Source organism: Lissotriton helveticus, chromosome 9 (assembly GCF_964261635.1).
Source record: "Lissotriton helveticus chromosome 9, aLisHel1.1, whole genome shotgun sequence".
In the NCBI taxonomy this organism is placed as follows: Eukaryota; Metazoa; Chordata; class Amphibia; order Caudata; family Salamandridae; genus Lissotriton; species Lissotriton helveticus.
In genome coordinates, this window is record NC_136070.1 from 325,442,707 (window position 1) to 325,462,890 (window position 20,184).

Consider the following 20,184-nt stretch of genomic DNA (forward strand, 5'->3'; position numbering starts at 1 on the left):
GTATGCATTTTATGGCTTAGAAACCATTCCATGCTTTTACAGTATTATACTTTACAGCCAGTATTACGATTGTAGCAGTTTATTTCTTCTGAATGAGAAAGTAGAAGTTCAATACTTTTATTGAAAACAGCCGACTCTCTATTTCTCTGCACCTCTGGTGAAACGAAGCATGCACGATTGACTGAGTAAAATATCTATCTATTGTTTCCACGACTCTGAAGATCAGTTTTATCTTCGGGAAACAAAGTTGTCATGTTTATGCGGTTGTCAGAAACTAATCCCTTCTTGTACATTCGAGAAAGTTTCTAGTGACCTCTGAGCTAGCTGGCACTCACAATTAAGTTTAATATATTCGATAGAGACCTAGTAGACACAAGTCCTTTGTCACATCTATAGAATATATTATTCCAATGCACAGAGCTCATTGGGAATATAGGAACTACACTACACTACCTCGCACCCGTTCCACTCCTCTCCTCCCCCGCATCCGCCTTACCACCCGTGATTCATGCTAGCCCCCTGTGTTCCTACCTTAATATGAATTATCAGATGCTAACTGATATAAAGCTTGGATTGGAAATAACATGCTGCATTAGTTCAGATGAAGAAACGATGAGTAATTCTGTCAAATCTCACCTGGGTTTCTGCAGGAGTGACAGGGAGGGCGTGAACCAAATTCCAAACTTCCACCCACCACCAAGACTGCCCAAAAAGTGTCAAAGCTAATCGAGGTGGAATGGGAGAAAAGGGGATGGGAAGAGAAAAATGATATGTACCATGGCATCAAATCAGGACAGGTGTGGTGCCCAGCTATACTCTCTACACCTTCTGAATATAAGTAAGAGAATGAGAGAGTCAGTGCATCTGTAAATCTTTGTGTACAACTATATAGCTGTGTACACTCAAATAACTCTATATAAATATACCTGAATAAATCCCCTCTTCCGTATATTGGTAAAGGACAGCATGGACAGGTTTAGTACTCAATCTATGTAAGAGAAAGGAAGAGCTTAGGTATAGGTAAAGACAAGTAGTTAAAATAGCAGACCTTTTCTGCCTATGTGTGTCAGATGCATACCTAACAGACATGTTGCTGGAGACAAAGAAAGGCCCAAAGGCAGACTAGAATTGCCTACAAAATAGAACATCCATCATTAGTGTTCTCACATAATATATTCAATGACTTCTTTTATATATTTAGGGCCAGATGTAGGTCGCCCAATACCGGTCGGTAATGGCCGAAATTACCAAATTTCGGCCTTTACCGACCGGTATTAGGCTTTTGAGATATAGGTGGCCAGTTTTACGAATTCGGCAATTTACCGAATCGGTATTTTAAGGAATAGGTAAATTACTGATTCCTTAAAATACCGATTTGGTAAATTACCGAATCCTTAATGTAGGGAGCACTCAAATGAGTGCTTTTCCCATTTCAGGATTCGTTATTTACCACCAACTACAAGTTGGTGGTAAATATCGAAAACCCTACAAAAAGCAATTTTTTGTAAATTATAACAGTGCCATGTGGCAGACATACATGCCCTTAGGGCAAGTATGTGTGCCACATGTGCACCCATGCACTATTCAGGGGTGCAACAGGGTGTCAAAGTGACACCCTGCCACCCTTGAATGTATTCCCTATTTTACTGAATCTGTATTTACCGATTCGGTAATTCCCATTCATTCCTATGGGCCGGCGCTAGGGGCAGGAGATCGTGTTTCACGAATAACTATTTGAGCAGCAAAGTGAGTAAGACTTTTGATGTTAGGCACAATCAGACACAGCGTGGCAATACTCACTGAAGTTTCATTTGTGGCACTACAATGACCAGAAGGCTCTAGGTGAGCCACCGCCCACATGACCAGGTGAAAAGGATTATCAAATACCGTCACCGCAACACGCTGTGCGCCAGAAGACTGCCTCTGAGGAAATGCGAGCAAGCATGAAACGCGTCAGGCAATAGTCTGTTTATTTTAAATTGTGGATTTCCTTGCTGCCTTGCTGCATCATCGTGAATAAAAGCGGTAAAACTTACCTCCTGTATGTGGCTCTCCTTCATGGGAAAAAACTTTCTTTGAGATTAAAACGGCTGGTCCCGGCCGTGGGAGAGCTCTGAAGCTGCAAAGCGGACCTGCTGGAGTCAAACGGCGACCGGCGCTAGGGGCAGGAGATCGTGTTTCACGAATAACTATTTGAGCAGCAAAGTGAGTAAGACTTTTGATGTTAGGCACAATCAGACACAGCGTGGCAATACTCACTGAAGTTTCATTTGTGGCACTACAATGACCAGAAGGCTCTAGGTGAGCCACCGCCCACATGACCAGGTGAAAAGGATTATCAAATACCGTCACCGCAACACGCTGTGCGCCAGAAGACTGCCTCTGAGGAAATGCGAGCAAGCATGAAACGCGTCAGGCAATAGTCTGTTTATTTTAAATTGTGGATTTCCTTGCTGCCTTGCTGCATCATCGTGAATAAAAGCGGTAAAACTTACCTCCTGTATGTGGCTCTCCTTCATGGGAAAAAACTTTCTTTGAGATTAAAACGGCTGGTCCCGGCCGTGGGAGAGCTCTGAAGCTGCAAAGCGGACCTGCTGGAGTCAAACGGCGACCGGCGCTAGGGGCAGGAGATCGTGTTTCACGAATAACTATTTGAGCAGCAAAGTGAGTAAGACTTTTGATGTTAGGCACAATCAGACACAGCGTGGCAATACTCACTGAAGTTTCATTTGTGGCACTACAATGACCAGAAGGCTCTAGGTGAGCCACCGCCCACATGACCAGGTGAAAAGGATTATCAAATACCGTCACCGCAACACGCTGTGCGCCAGAAGACTGCCTCTGAGGAAATGCGAGCAAGCATGAAACGCGTCAGGCAATAGTCTGTTTATTTTAAATTGTGGATTTCCTTGCTGCCTTGCTGCATCATCGTGAATAAAAGCGGTAAAACTTACCTCCTGTATGTGGCTCTCCTTCATGGGAAAAAACTTTCTTTGAGATTAAAACGGCTGGTCCCGGCCGTGGGAGAGCTCTGAAGCTGCAAAGCGGACCTGCTGGAGTCAAACGGCGACCGGCGCTAGGGGCAGGAGATCGTGTTTCACGAATAACTATTTGAGCAGCAAAGTGAGTAAGACTTTTGATGTTAGGCACAATCAGACACAGCGTGGCAATACTCACTGAAGTTTCATTTGTGGCACTACAATGACCAGAAGGCTCTAGGTGAGCCACCGCCCACATGACCAGGTGAAAAGGATTATCAAATACCGTCACCGCAACACGCTGTGCGCCAGAAGACTGCCTCTGAGGAAATGCGAGCAAGCATGAAACGCGTCAGGCAATAGTCTGTTTATTTTAAATTGTGGATTTCCTTGCTGCCTTGCTGCATCATCGTGAATAAAAGCGGTAAAACTTACCTCCTGTATGTGGCTCTCCTTCATGGGAAAAAACTTTCTTTGAGATTAAAACGGCTGGTCCCGGCCGTGGGAGAGCTCTGAAGCTGCAAAGCGGACCTGCTGGAGTCAAACGGCGACCGGCGCTAGGGGCAGGAGATCGTGTTTCACGAATAACTATTTGAGCAGCAAAGTGAGTAAGACTTTTGATGTTAGGCACAATCAGACACAGCGTGGCAATACTCACTGAAGTTTCATTTGTGGCACTACAATGACCAGAAGGCTCTAGGTGAGCCACCGCCCACATGACCAGGTGAAAAGGATTATCAAATACCGTCACCGCAACACGCTGTGCGCCAGAAGACTGCCTCTGAGGAAATGCGAGCAAGCATGAAACGCGTCAGGCAATAGTCTGTTTATTTTAAATTGTGGATTTCCTTGCTGCCTTGCTGCATCATCGTGAATAAAAGCGGTAAAACTTACCTCCTGTATGTGGCTCTCCTTCATGGGAAAAAACTTTCTTTGAGATTAAAACGGCTGGTCCCGGCCGTGGGAGAGCTCTGAAGCTGCAAAGCGGACCTGCTGGAGTCAAACGGCGACCGGCGCTAGGGGCAGGAGATCGTGTTTCACGAATAACTATTTGAGCAGCAAAGTGAGTAAGACTTTTGATGTTAGGCACAATCAGACACAGCGTGGCAATACTCACTGAAGTTTCATTTGTGGCACTACAATGACCAGAAGGCTCTAGGTGAGCCACCGCCCACATGACCAGGTGAAAAGGATTATCAAATACCGTCACCGCAACACGCTGTGCGCCAGAAGACTGCCTCTGAGGAAATGCGAGCAAGCATGAAACGCGTCAGGCAATAGTCTGTTTATTTTAAATTGTGGATTTCCTTGCTGCCTTGCTGCATCATCGTGAATAAAAGCGGTAAAACTTACCTCCTGTATGTGGCTCTCCTTCATGGGAAAAAACTTTCTTTGAGATTAAAACGGCTGGTCCCGGCCGTGGGAGAGCTCTGAAGCTGCAAAGCGGACCTGCTGGAGTCAAACGGCGACCGGCGCTAGGGGCAGGAGATCGTGTTTCACGAATAACTATTTGAGCAGCAAAGTGAGTAAGACTTTTGATGTTAGGCACAATCAGACACAGCGTGGCAATACTCACTGAAGTTTCATTTGTGGCACTACAATGACCAGAAGGCTCTAGGTGAGCCACCGCCCACATGACCAGGTGAAAAGGATTATCAAATACCGTCACCGCAACACGCTGTGCGCCAGAAGACTGCCTCTGAGGAAATGCGAGCAAGCATGAAACGCGTCAGGCAATAGTCTGTTTATTTTAAATTGTGGATTTCCTTGCTGCCTTGCTGCATCATCGTGAATAAAAGCGGTAAAACTTACCTCCTGTATGTGGCTCTCCTTCATGGGAAAAAACTTTCTTTGAGATTAAAACGGCTGGTCCCGGCCGTGGGAGAGCTCTGAAGCTGCAAAGCGGACCTGCTGGAGTCAAACGGCGACCGGCGCTAGGGGCAGGAGATCGTGTTTCACGAATAACTATTTGAGCAGCAAAGTGAGTAAGACTTTTGATGTTAGGCACAATCAGACACAGCGTGGCAATACTCACTGAAGTTTCATTTGTGGCACTACAATGACCAGAAGGCTCTAGGTGAGCCACCGCCCACATGACCAGGTGAAAAGGATTATCAAATACCGTCACCGCAACACGCTGTGCGCCAGAAGACTGCCTCTGAGGAAATGCGAGCAAGCATGAAACGCGTCAGGCAATAGTCTGTTTATTTTAAATTGTGGATTTCCTTGCTGCCTTGCTGCATCATCGTGAATAAAAGCGGTAAAACTTACCTCCTGTATGTGGCTCTCCTTCATGGGAAAAAACTTTCTTTGAGATATATATATATATATATATATATATATATATATATATATATCTTCTAGGTACGTAGATGTAAAGTTAAGAATAGTAAATGTAATGAGGGAAGCCGAGATAGTCATGCTCCGAAGCCAGGGGGTGACCCCTGTGTACCAGGTGCATAGCGGCCATTATCGATGTTGGGAGTAGACACGTAAATACTTGCTCAGGCTCTTGCGACGTGATTGGGAAGGGTAATCACCCATCTAGTTCAAGTGGACCAGTGCGGTTTTATGCCGGGCCGTGGCATCCATATTAATCCAGGTAGATTGTTGCATGTTTTACACACCACAGCAACAACAGATCTCAGGGCTGCTGTACTCGTCTTGGACATCGAAAAAGCCTTTGCTATCCTTGGATGGGATTATCTCTGAGAGGTATTGGCAAGAATGAGATTAGGCCATGAATTTATTGCTTGGATACACCTTCTATACCATTGACCCATGGCACCAGTGCGCACCAGTGGGGTAGTCTCCAAAAGGTTTTCTATTGAGCGGGGCACACGGCAGGGGTGCCCGCTCTCCCCGCCCCTATTCGCCCTGGCCATGGAGCCGTTGGCGATTAGGCTGTGTAGGGATATGTCGATTTGGGTGTGCCAGTAGATGGTTGGGTGCATGTGGTGTCTTTGTATGCAGATGACACCTTGTTATATTTAACTCGCCCAGCGGACGCGATCCCCAAGTTACTGATATATTAAGAAATTTTGGCATAGTATCCGAGCTGAAAATTAATAAAGGAAAATCCATCTTGTTTCCACTGGCTGGCTCAACAAAAATAGACGCAGATGCGCTCCCGCTCATGGAATTCCAATGGAGGTCCACCCACTTCCGCTACTTAGGGATTCAGGTGGCACATACCGCAGAAGTGGAGCATGACTTGAACGTAGGTGCGGTGATCAGGAGATTAAAAGATTCCATTGATTTCTGGAATCACCTCCCTCTCTCGGTCATGGGCGGGTGGCACTGGCCCGGATGGTGCTCCTTCTGAGATGCCAGTATGTTATACAGAGCTTGTTCTGTTTTATCCCTAACTCCACTTTTTAGACCCTTGACAGCCTTTTACTATCGCTGGTCTGTGCTGGTAAGCATAATAGAGTAACACTAGAAATACTAAAATTAGACACTGAGCAGGGAGGGCTTGGCCTACCAGATCTCTAACTGTACCATATGGCTGATCTCCTCAAATATGCGGCACTCTGGTGCGCAGAGAGACCCAACGTGGAGAAGGAACTTTAGGCGGACTGGGGACGGGAAAATAGCCTGCCGAAAAGCCTCATGATGGAAGCACGAATGCCGCTACACTACCCTTTTGTGGTGCGGCAGGTGGCAAGGGCCTAGAGGGCAGTAAGACTGGTCCTGCATAAAGCACCGTATGCACTTGCGCTACCCCTACAATGGTTGCGTGGCTACTGCCAGTTCCAGAAAGTATGGACTTGGCGGGATGGTCAGAGGGGGGATGCATCACGGCAGGGAACCTATACTGTAATGAGACATGTCTTACATTCAGGGTGGCGCGAGATGTTTTGATCTCCGGCCGGACAATATCTGCAATATGCGAAGATTTCTCGCACCGCACAGGAGATATGGAATACCTTCTCAGAAGAACCAACAGAATCTCGCACACTAACGAAAATTCTAGGTCCAGTTATGCATAGAGGTTTGATTTCAATCATGTACTGGGCACTCAGAGCCGATCGGAAAGTTGATGTCACATTCGACACGCGTTCAACACGGTCTGCCACCGCACCCTGACAACCCGCCTCCGCCACGCCAGGATCCAAGGAAAGGCCCTGGAATGGATCACCTCCTTCCTCTCTGACAGAACCCAAAGAGTCCATCTCCCGCCCTTCCTCACAGAAGCCACCAAGACCCATCTGCGGCGTACCTCAAGGCTCCTCGCTCAGCCCCACCCTCTTCAACGTCTACATGAGCCCCCTCGCAGCCATCGCACGCAAGCACAACCTCAACATCATCTCCTACGCCGACGATACCCAACTGATCCTCTCCCTCACCAACCACCCCACCTCTGCCAGAGCCAGCTTCCAGGACGGAATGAAAGACATCGCAGACTAGATGAAGCTCAGCCGCCTGAAACTGAACTCAGACAAGACGGAAGTCCTCATCCTCGGCCCATCCATCTCCGCCTGGGACAACTCCTGGTGGCCCCCTGCTCTGGGCCCCCCACCCAAGTCCACGGACCACGCATGCAACCTGGGCTTCATCCTTGACTCCTCCCTCACGATGGCCAGGCAAGTTAACGCCGTTACCTCCTCCTGCTTCAACACACTCCGCATGCATGCTCCGTAAGATCTTCCGCTGGATCCCCACTGGAACCAGGAAAACGGTCACCCAGGCCCTCGTCACCAGCCGTTTGGACTACGGGAACGCCCTCTACGCTGGGACCACCGCCAAACTACAGAAAAAACTCCAGCGCATTCAGAACGCATCAGCACGACTCGTCTTGGACATCCCCCGACACAGCCACATCTCCGCCCACCTGAGGGACCTGCACTGGCTCCCCGCCAGCAAGAGGATCACGTTCAGACTCCTCACCCACACACACAAGGCTCTCCACGACTTAGGCGCCGAATACCTCAACAACCGCCTCACGTTCTACACGCCAACCCGCCAGCTCCGCTCCGCCAGCCTCGCCCTCGCCACCGTCCCACGGATCCGCAGAACCACCACCGGAGGAAGATCCTTCACCTACCTGGCGGCCAAGACCTGGAACACCTAGCGGGTGAGTAGCGCGCTTTACAAATGTTCTTGATTGATTGATTGATTGATTGACATATGTCCAGAAGATATAGTCCATAGACCTGCCCTCCCCGCTCAAAGGTTGTGGAGCAGAGGAGGGCGTTCGAGTAGGTGCACAACATGGCTAGGAACCCCCGTTTCAAATTCATACAATTTAACTACCTGCACCGCACTTATTTGACACTCCAAAGACTGGCACACATTAATAGGAGATGCCCTACAGAGTACCCTCGCTACGGGATGGAACCCGCAACTTTTATACATATGATGTGGGAATGCCCCAGACTGCAGCGATACTGGGAAGGGGTGATGGAGAAGCTCAGAGAAGTGATGGGTCTCTGTATCGAGAGCACAGTCAAGCACTGCCTATTGGGGGTCCTGTCAGCCCCAAAGATGAATAACAAAATGCAGCACAGGTTTGCAAACCTAGGACTTGTACTCGCTAGATGTTTTATAGTGATATATTGGACACAGACTGCACCACCCACAGTACGCAAGTGGACGTTGGACTTGCAGGAATGGGGTGTGGCCAAGGAGAGGCGGCTACAGATAATGCACACAAATGAAAACGCTGAACAAGACCTGGAAACATAGGGACAGTTGTTAACCGAATTACAACCACAGAGTCAGGAGCAGGGCAGCGCGGTCTAAAAGCAATGCAGTTATCACAGATGTCCATGCCTCGGGTGTGTAACATACCACATCGGCTTGAGGGGGTGACCAATCATGGAAGGCGTAGAAATATATGCTCTTTATCCAAGGAGGGAGACCGTAGCACATCAGTACCCATAAACTGACAATACAATTAAGGAAGGCCCAACGCACTGTCTGTCACATCGAATGATATGTACTTGAGATATAGAAAGACACATTGTCCTTGGACAAACTGTTAAACCACAACTCAATATGACACCAAGTGATGTACTAAATCTCCTAAATTAATTGCTGCCTATTTTTGTCTGTCCTCATGTGTATGATATGTAGTAGTTGGTTTTTCATGCTTAAAGGCAAATTGTAAGCATTGTAGAAAACAAAAAATAGGGATGTGTTACTGTTATCGATGTGCCTTGTTACATGCTTCATAATGTTAGTCGAGTATCCACGGTGTAACAACACGAGGACCACAAAAATTGCTGTAATATACTAATGAAATATGTTACACGAGTGCAAGCCATAACATAATGTCACGGTAATCCCACAATAAAAAAATATTTTAAAAAAAGAATAGTAAATGTATACTTACATACTTACCTATTTGCTCTCACCTTCTTGATATTTTAGTCCTCGGTATTCTTGACACGATATTCTGTGCTCACGATATTTTTGATTCCAATATTCTGTCAGTGATCCATTTTTGTTTTCAGCATGAATGAGAAGTACTGTGTACCTGGACTCTTTTAAAAAAAACTTTAAAGATTTTGCGGTTCTGAAACTGAACACGACATTCGTTTGAAACTGGTTGAAGTTAACTTAAACTAAAGGAATGGTTAGGAGGTGTGCAGTTGTTCCTAATTGACTGATTAGACATTGAGATGCAGTTCATGCATTGTATTCTGATTCAGCTTGAGTTTAAATAAGGCTCGCTAAGTTGAGAAAACACATTATATTAGACTATAGAAAGAAGCCATTTTATGCATGAATGAACACATATTAGCCATGACGTTTGAAGGTGTGTAAATGTCATATATAACAGATAGGAGCTACTCCAATTATTATGGTAGATGTTTATACATTGCTCTTCTCTTCTCTCTTTAGGTGCAGTAGAACAAGCACTATTTCTCCTATGGGCTATTTTTTCTTTGTTGACAATGAGACCCCGGTGGTTCAACTAAGGTAGCCATACTGTATTGAGGCATTGGCCTTAGACTAAGCTCTTTGGCCAACCCAACTGTTGGAGGCCAAATTGCAAGTCCAGCAGGGGTTGGAGCCTATGGTGGCGGAGGGGTGTTGGGTGCAGGTCCTGACAGCCAACCAGCGGCCAACCTCTGCTGCATGCTGCCAAAGGCTATCTGCAGTGTGGGTTATCAGCCCACTAGGGATTGGGTGAAGGACCTTGCCAAGGAAAGACCCTACAACCAAACCCTGCTGTGCACTCCCAAAGACCTTGAACTCTGGGGGTTGGATGCCAGTGCAGTGTTGCGTTTAGGACCTCTGTGACCGGCAGTCGGAAAGTGGTGATCGATTATTATTTGTGGTGGACAAGTGCTAGACATCAGACAAGTGAAAAAAATAAGCTTATGATCAATCCCTGGTGACATGACACAAAGCAATCAGTCCTAAATAAAAGGCCATGTATTAGGAACTCAAGCAGTAGATAAACAGCAGAACATTTTACAACAAAACATAATACAATTCCACAAACAATTTAAAAATAAAGCGAAAATAATTATTTGAACAATATCACCAAAAAATATCTCATAAGTGGAACTGGAGACATGCTTTTTTAAAGCCTTACATGAAAATTGCATAGAACAAGCATTTGCAATGCAATAAGTCTCGCATTCACTCAAGTTTGAGCTATTGTCATTGTAAATGACAATGCCTTTTATTTATGTTTTGGGTTTTGAAACATAAATAAAAGGCATTGTCATTTACAATACTAATAGCTTAAACTCTTGCAAACGCGAGACCTATTGCATTACAATAAAGGGCCTTCTCGACTGCTTGTTAGATTGTAAATATCAGAGGAAGAGACCGGCCTGTGAAGTCTTCAAAGTTGTGATAAATAGTGCAGTGAAGATGTGTAAGTGTTGTAAATTTCACAGACACAAAGTGTGAAGTGAGAGTTACATATGATCCGAGCTATAAACACTGACAAAGTGCTCCAACCCCTTTCGCACTGTGATTACACTGCCGTGGCTCAGGAGAAAGAGCGGGGGGCTATTTCCTGCCCTTTCCGTGATTTGAGGGTGCAGTGTGGCATTGCGTAATGTCATTGCTATCTTTGGCCTGATAAACACTCCAGCTGTAGTAGGGCCCTGGCTTCAACTCCTGGTGCAGGGTGGGTTGTGCTTTATGGCACAAATGGAGGGAGGAAGGGATGGTCTCGGCTGCAGCTTTAGCTTCGTACAGTGCCCCTGCTATTACTAGTGAGTGAGAGGGGCTGAGGTGGTGGTGGTGGTATTGGTGGTGGTGGTGGTATTCTTGGTATTGGTGGTGGTATTGGTGGTTGTATTGGTGGTGGTGGTAGTGGTACTGGTAGTAGTGGTACTGGTACTGATGGTACTGGAATTTGTGGTAGTCCTACTAGTGGTACTGGTACTGGTGGTACCGGTAGTACTGGTACTGGTGGTCATGGTATTGGTGGTGGTGGTGGTACCGGCATTAGAGGTATTGGTGATGGTACTAGTGGCTGTGATACTGGTGGTGGTAATGGTAGTATTGGTGGTGGTACTGGTACTGGTGGCATTGGTGGTACTGGTGTTATTGGTGGTGGTAGTGGTACTGGTGGTAATAAAACAGGGAGTACTGGTAGTACTGGTGGAGGTGGTATTGGTGGTGGTGGTACTAGTAGTGGTGGTGGTACTGGTAGTGATGTAGGGGTGGCGGTGGTATTGGAGGTGGTGGTGGTACTGGTGGTGGTATTGGTGGTGGTATTGGTGATGGTACTGGCGGTACTGGTGGTGGTACAGGTAATACTGGTACTGGTGGTACTGGTGGTGGTGGTAGTGGTGGTGATACTGGTGATGGTGGTACTGGTGGTGGTGGTTCTGGTGGTGGTACTGGCAGTGGTGGTGCTGGTGGTAATGGTGTTGGTGGTACTGATGGTTGTGCTGGTACTGGTGGTGTGGTGGTACTGGTGATGGTGGTAGTACAGGTGGTGGTAGTGCTGGTGGTGGTGATACTGGTGGTGGTGGTACTGCTAGTGGCACAGGTGGCAGTGGTACTGGTGGTGGTACTAGTGGTGGTGGTACTGGTGGTGGTGCTGGTGGTACTGGTGGTGGTAGTGGTGGCAGTGGTACTGGTGCTACTAGTGCATCTGGTGGTGGCGGTGGCACTGGTGGTGGTACCAGTGGTGGTGGTAGTGGAGGTGGTGGTGGTACTGGTGGTGGTGGTGGTACTGGTGGTGGTGGTGGTACTGATGGTACTGATACTGGTGGTACTGGTGGTGGTAGTACTGGTGGTGGTACTAGTGGTAGTACTGGTAATGGTGGTACTGGTGGTGGTGGTACTGGTGGTAGTACTGGTGCTTGTGGTGGTGGTACTGGTGGTGGTGGTGGTACTGGTGGTGGTGGTATTGGTGGTGGTGGTACTGGTGGTGGGACTGGTGCTTGTGGTGGTGGTACTGGTGGTATTGGTGGTGGTACTCATGGTACTAGTGAGACTGGTGGTGGTGGTGGTGGTACTGGGGGTAGTACTGGTGGTGGTACTGGTGCTACTGGTGGTACTGGTGGTGATGGTACTGGAGGTGGTGGTACTGGTGGTGGTATTGGTGGAAAAGTGCTAGACATCAGACAAGCGGAAAAAAATAAGCTTATGATCAATCCCTGGTGACATGACACAAAGCAATCAGTCTTAAATCAAAGGCCATGTATTAGGAACTAAAGCAGTAGATAAACAGCAGAACATTTTACAATAAAACATAATACAATTCCACCAACAATTTTAAAATAAAGAGAAAATAATTTTTTGAACAATATCACCAAAAAAAATCTCATAAGTGGAACTGGAGACATGCTTTTTTAAAGCCTTACATGAAAATTCCATAGTACGAGCATTTGCAATGCAATAGGTCTCGCATTCACTCAAGTTTGAGCTATTGTCATTGTAAATGACAATTACTTTTATTTATGTTTTGGGTTTTAAAACATAAATAAAAGGCATTGTCATTTACAATACTAATAGCTTAAACTCTTGCAAACGCGAGACCTATTGCATTACAATAAAGGGCCTTCTCGACTGCTTGTTAGATTGTAAATATCAGAGGAAGAGACCGGCCTGTGAAGTCTTCAAAGTGGTGATAAATAGTGCAGTGAAGATGTGTAAGTGTTGTAAATTTCACAGACACAAAGTGTGAAGTGATAATTACATATGATCCGAGCTATAAACACTGACAAAGTGCTCCAACCCCTTTCGCACTGTGATTACACTGTCGTGGCTCAGGAGAAAGAGCGGGGGGCTATTTCCTGCCCTTTCCGTGATTTGAGGGTGCAGTGTGGCATTGCATAATGTCATTGCTATCTTTGGCCTGATAAACACTCCAGCTATAGTAGGGCCCTTGCTCCAACTCCTGGTGCAGGGTGGGTTGTGCTTTATGGCACAAATGGAGGGAGGAAGGGATGGTCTCGGCTGCAGCTTTAGCTTCGTACAGTGCCCCTGCTATTACTAGTGAGAGGGGCTGTGGTGGTGGTGGTATTGGTGGTGGTGGTGGTATTCTTGGTATTGGTGGTGGTATTGGTGGTTGTATTGGTGGTGATGGTAGTGGTACTGGTAGTAGTGGTGGTGGTACTGGTACTGATGGTACTGGTATTTGTGGTAGTACTACTGGTGGTACTGGTACTGGTGGTACCGGTAGTACTGGTACTGGTGGTCATGGCATTGGTGGTGGTGGTGGTACCGGCATTAGAGGTATTGGTGATGGTACTAGTGGTTGTGGTACTGGCGGTGGTAATGGTAGTATTGGTGGTGGTACTGGTACTGGTGGCATTGGTGGTACTGGTGTTATTGGTGGTGGTAGTGGTACTGGTGGTAATAAAACAGGGAGTACTGGTAGTACTGGTGGAGGTGGTATTGGTGGTGGTGGTACTAGTAGTGGTGGTGGTACTGGTAGTGATACTGGTGGTGGTGGCGGTGGTACTGGCGGTGGTACTGGCGGTGGTACTGGCGGTGGTACTAGTGGTACTGGTAGTGGTGGTGTTAATGGTGGTGGTACTGTTGGCGGTGGTGACACTGTTGGTGGTAATGGTGGTTGTGGTACTGGTACTGGTTCTGGTGGTAGTGGTAATGGTGATACTGGTACTGGTGGTGGTATTGGTGGTGGTGGTGGTATTGGTGGTGGTACTGGTGGTACTGGTGGTGGTGTTGGTGATACTTGGGGTGGTACTGGTGGTGATGGTGGTACTGGTGGTGGCACTGGTGGTGGTGGTACTGGTGGTAGTGGTGCTGGTGGTATTGGTACTGGTGCTATTGGCAGTGGTAGTGGTGGTATTGGTGGTGGTACTGGTACTGGTGGTATTGGTGGTGGTACTGGTGGTGGTACTAGTGGTACTGGTGACGGTACTGGTGTTGCTGGTACTCATGGTGGTACTGGTGGTGGTACTGTGGTGGTGGTACTGGTGGTACCGGTGGTGGTACTGGTGGTGGTACTGGTGGCATTACTGGTGGTACTCATGGTGGTACTGGTGGTGGTACTGGTGTTGGTGGTACTCATGGTGGTACTGGTGGTGGTGGTGTCACTGGTGGTGGTAGTGGTACTGGTGGTACTGGTGGTGGTGGTACTGGTGGCACTGGTGGTGGTATTGGTGGTGGTACTGGTGGTATTGGTGGTGATGGTACTGGTAGTGGTGGTACTGGTGGTGGTATTGGTGGTGGTACTGGTAGTGTTATTGGTGGTGGTGGCGGTGGTGGTGGTGGTGGTACTGGTGGTGGTGGTACTGGTGGTGGTACTAGTGCTGTTGGTACTGGTGGTGGTACTTGTGGTAATGGTACTGGTGGTATTGGTGTTGGTAGTGGTGGTATTGGTGGTGGTACTGGTGGTACTGTTGGTGGTGGTACTGCTGGAGATGGTACTGGTGGTGGTGCTATTGGTAGTGGTACTGGTGGTGGTGGTGGTGGTAGTGGTGGTGTTGGTACTGGTGGTGGTAGTGGTAGTGGTGGTGTTGGTACTGGTGGTGGTGGTGGTACTGGTGGTTGTACTGGTGGTGGTGGTACTGGTGGTGATACTGGTGGTGGTACTGGTGGATGCGGTGGAACTTGTGGTGGTGGTTGTACTGGTGGTGGTGGTACTGGTGATGCCGGTACTGGTGGTGGTACTGATGGTGGTGGTACTGGTGGTCGTGATAATGGTGGTGGTGGTACTAGTGGCGGTACTGGTGGTAGGGTTAGTGGTAGTGGTGGTGGTACTGGTAGTGGTGGTACTCGTGGTACTGATGGTGGTGGTACTGGTGGTTGTGGTATTAGTACTAGTGGTGGTGGTGGTACTGGTGGTGGTGGTGGTACTGGTGGTATTGGTGGTGCTATTGGTGGTAGTACTGGTGGTTGTGGTAGTACTGGTTGTGCTATTGGTGGTGGTACTGGTGATGATGGTGGTGGTGGTACTGGTGATGATGGTGGTGGTGGTACTGGTGGGACTTGTACTGGTGGTGGTGGTACTGGTGGTACTGGTGGTGGTGGTATTGGTGGTGGTGGTGGTACTGATGGTACTGGTTGTAGCGGTGGTGGTACTGGTGGCACAGGTGGTGGTACTAATAGTGGTGATACTTGTGGTACTGATACTGGTGGTGGTGGTACTGGTAGTGGTGGTAATGGTGGTGGTGGTGGTAATGGTGATAGTACTGTTGGTAGTACTGGTGGTACTGTTGGTGGTGGTGGTGGTATTCGTGGTGATGGTGTTACTGGTGGTGCTATAGGTGGTGGTACTGGTGATGGTTTTGGTGGTGGTGGTGGTACTGGTACTGGTGGTGGTGGTACTGGTGGTGGTGGTGGTGGTACTGGTGGTAGTGATGGTTGTGGTGGTGATACTGGTACTGGTAGTGGTGGTGGTACTGGTGGTACTTTTGGTGGTGGCACTGATGGTGCTGGTGGTGGCACTGGTGATAGTGGTACTAGTGGAGGTGGTCCTGGTGGAGGCGGTACTGGTGGAAGTGGTACTTGTACTGGTGGTGGTGGTGGTGGTGGTGATGGTGGTACAGGTGGTGGTACTGGTGGCGGTACTGGTGGTACTCATGGTGGTACTGGTTGTGGTACTGGTGGTGGTGGTACTGGTGGTGGTGGTGCTGCTGGTGGTATTGGCGGTAGTACTGGTGGTGGTGATGGTTGTTTGCACTGCTGGTGGTACTGGTGATGGTACTGGTGTTGGTGGTACTGTTGGTGGTAATGGTGGGGGTACGGGTGGTGGTGGTACTGGTGGTGGTGGTGGTAGTGGTGGTGGTGGTACTCATGGTGGTACTGGTGGTGGTACTGTGGTGGTGGTACTGGTGGTACCGGTGGTGGTACTGGTGGTGGTACTGGTGGCATTACTGGTGGTACTCATGGTGGTACTGGTGGTGGTACTGGTGTTGGTGGTACTCATGGTGGTACTGGTGGTGGTGGTGTCACTGGTGGTGGTAGTGGTACTGGTGGTACTGGTGGTGGCGGCACTGGTGGTGGTATTGGTGGTGGTACTGGTGGTATTGGTGGTGATGGTACTGGTAGTGGTGGTACTGGTGGTGTTATTGGTGGTGGTACTGGTAGTGTTATTGGTGGTGGCGGTGGTGGTGGTGGTGGTACTGGTGGTGGTGGTGGTAGTGGTGGTGGTGGTACTCATGGTGGTACTGGTGGTGGTACTGTGGTGGTGGTACTGGTGGTACCGGTGGTGGTACTGGTGGTGGTACTGGTGGCATTACTGGTGGTACTCATGGTGGTACTGGTGGTGGTACTGGTGTTGGTGGTACTCATGGTGGTACTGGTGGTGGTGGTGTCACTGGTGGTGGTAGTGGTACTGGTGGTACTGGTGGTGGCGGTACTGGTGGCACTGGTGGTGGTATTGGTGGTGGTACTGGTGGTATTGGTGGTGATGGTACTGGTAGTGGTGGTACTGGTGGTGTTATTGGTGGTGGTACTGGTAGTGTTATTGGTGATGGCGGTGGTGGTGGTGGTGGTACTGGTGGTACTGGTGGTGGTACTAGTGCTGTTGGTACTGGTGGTGGTACTTGTGGTAATGGTACTGGTGGTATTGGCGGTGGTAGTGGTGGTATTGGTGGTGGTACTGGTGGTATTGGTGGTGGTACTGGTACTGTTGGAATTGGTGGTGGTACTGTTGGTGGTGGTACTGCTGGAGATGGTACTGGTGGTGGTGCTATTGGTAGTGGTACTGGTGGAGGTGGTGGTAGTGGTGGTGTTGGTACTGGTGGTGGTAGTGGTTGTGGTGGTGTTGGTACTGGTGGTGGTGGTGGTACTGGTGGTTGTACTGGTGGTGGTGGTACTGTTGGTGATACTGGTGGTGGTACTGTTGGATGCGGTGGCACTTGTGGTGGTGGTGGTACTGATGGTGGTGGTACTATTGGCGGTACTGGTGGTAGGGTTAGTGGTAGTGGTGGTGGTACTGGTAGTGGTGGTACTCGTGATACTGATGGTGGTGGTACTGGTGGTTGTGATAATGGTGGTGGTGGTACTAGTGGCGGTACTGGTGGTAGGGTTAGTGGTAGTGGTAGTGGTGGTGGTACTGGTAGTGGTGGTACTCGTGATACTGATGGTGGTGGTACTGGTGGTTGTGGTATTAGTACTAGTGGTGGTGGTGGTACTGGTGGTGGTGGTGGTACTGGCGGTATTGGTGGTGCTATTGGTGGTAGTACTGGTGGTTGTGGTAGTACTGGTGGTGCTATTGGTGGTGGTACTGGTGATGATGGTGGTGGTGGTACTGGTGATGATGGTGATGGTGGTACTGGTGGGACTTGTACTGGTGGTACTGGTACTGGTGGTACTGGTGGTGGTGGTACTGGGGGTGGTGGTGGTACTGATGGTACTGGTTGTAGCAGTGGTGGTACTGGTGGCACTGGTGGTGGTACTAATGGTGGTGATACTTGTGGTACTGATACTGGTGGTGGTGGTGGTACTGGTAGTGGTGGTAATGGTGGTGGCGGTGGTAATGGTGATAGTACTGTTGGTAGTACTAGTGGTACTGTTGGTGGTGGTGGTGGTATTGGTGGTGGTGGTGTTACTGGTGGTGCTATAGGTGGTGGTACTGGTGATGGTTTTGGTGGTGGTGGTGGTACTGGTACTGGTACTGGTGGTGGTGGTACTTGTGGTGGTGGTGGTGGTGGTACTGGTGGTAGTGATAGTTGTGGTGGTGATACTGGTACTGGTAGTGGTGGTGGTACTGGTGGTACTTTTTGTGGTGACACTGATGGTGCTGGTGGTGGCACTGGTGATAGTGGTACTAGTGGAGGTGGTACTGGTGGAGGTGGTACTGGTGGAAGTGGTACTTGTACTGGTGGTGGTGGTGGTGGTGGTGGTGGTACAGGTGGTGGTAGTGGTGGTACTGGTGATGGTACTGGTGGTACTCATGGTGGTACTGGTTGTGGTACTGGTGGTGGTGGTGGTGGTACTGGTGGTGGTGGTGCTGCTGGTGGTATTGGCGGTAGTACTGGTGGTGGTGATGGTTGTTTGCACTGGTGGTGGTACTGGTGATGGTACTGGTGTTGGTGGTACTGTTGGTGGTACTGGTGGTAATGGTGGGGTACGGGTGGTGGTGGTACTGGTGGTGGTGGTGGTACTGGTGGTGGTGGTACTGGTGGTGGTAGTGGCACTGGTGATGCTATTGGTGGTGGTACTGGTGCTGGTAGTGGTGGTATTGGTGGTGGTACTGGTGGTATTGGTGGTGATGGTACTGGTAGTGGTGGTACTGGTGGTGGTATTGGTGGTGGTACTGGTGGTGGTACTGGTAGTGTTATTGGTGGTGGTGGTGGTGGTACCGGTGGTGGTGGTGGTCCTGGGAGTGGTACTGGTGGTGGTACTAGTGCTGTTGGTACTGATGGTGGAACTTGTGGTAATGGTATTGGTGGTATTGGCGGTGGTAGTGGTGGTATTGGTGGTGGTACTGGTGGTACTGGTGGTGGTACTGGCACTGTTGGAATTGGTGGTGGTACTGTTGGTGGTGGTACTGCTGGAGATGGTACTGGTGGTGGTGGTGGTAACGGTGGTGCTATTGGTGGTGGTACTGGTGATGGTGGTGGTAGTGGTGGTGTTGGTACTGGTGGTGGTAGTGGTAGTGGTGGTCTTGGTACTGGTGGTGGTGGTGGTGGTACCGGTGGTGGTGGTACTGGTGGTGATACTGGTGGTGGTACTGGTGGATGTGGTGGAACTTGTGTTGGTGGTTGTCCTGGTGGTGGTGGTACTGATGATGCCGGTACTGGTGGTGGTACTGATGGTGGTGGTACTGGTACGGGTGGTGGTGGTACTGGTGGTGGTGGTACTAGTGGTGGTACTGGTGGTAGGGTTAAAGGCAGTGGTGGCGGTACTGGTAGTGGTGGTACTCGTGGTACTGATGGTGGTGGTACTGGTGGTGGTGGTATTAGTACTAGTGGTGGTGGTGGTACTGGTGGTGGTACTGGTGGTATTGGTGATGCTATTGGTGGTAGTACTGGTGGTTGTGGTAGTACTGGTGGTGCTATTGGTGGTGGTACTGGTGATGATGGTGGTGGTGGTACTGGTGATGATGGTGGTGGTGGTACTGGTGGGACTTGTACTGGTGGTGGTGGTACTGGCACTGGTGGTACTAGTGGTGGTGGTACTGGTGGTGGTGGTGGTACTGATGGTACTGGTTGTAGCGGTGGTGGCACTGGTGGTGGTACTAATGGTGGTGATACTTGTGGTACTGGTGGTGGTGGCAATGGTGGTGGTGGTGCTGGTAATGGTGATGGTACTGTTGGTAGTACTGGTGGTACTGGTGGTGGTGGTGGTGGTGGTATTGGTGGTGGTGGTGGTACTGGTGATGGTACTGGTGGTACTCATGGTGGTACTGGTTGTGGTACTGGTGGTGGTGGTACTGGTGGTGGTGGTGCTGCTGGTGGTATTGGCGGTAGTACTGGTGGTGGTGATGGTTGTTTGCACTGGTGGTGGTACTGGTGATGGTACTGGTGTTGGTGGTACTGTTGGTGGTACTGGTGGTAATGGTGGGGTACGGGTGGTGGTGGTACTGGTGGTGGTGGTGGTACTGGTGGTGGTGGTACTGGTGGTGGTAGTGGCACTGGTGATGCTATTGGTGGTGGTACTGGTGCTGGTAGTGGTGGTATTGGTGGTGGTACTGGTGGTATTGGTGGTGATGGTACTGGTAGTGGTGGTACTGGTGGTGGTATTGGTGGTGGTACTGGTGGTGGTACTGGTAGTGTTATTGGTGGTGGTGGTGGTGGTACCGGTGGTGGTGGTGGTCCTGGGAGTGGTACTGGTGGTGGTACTAGTGCTGTTGGTACTGATG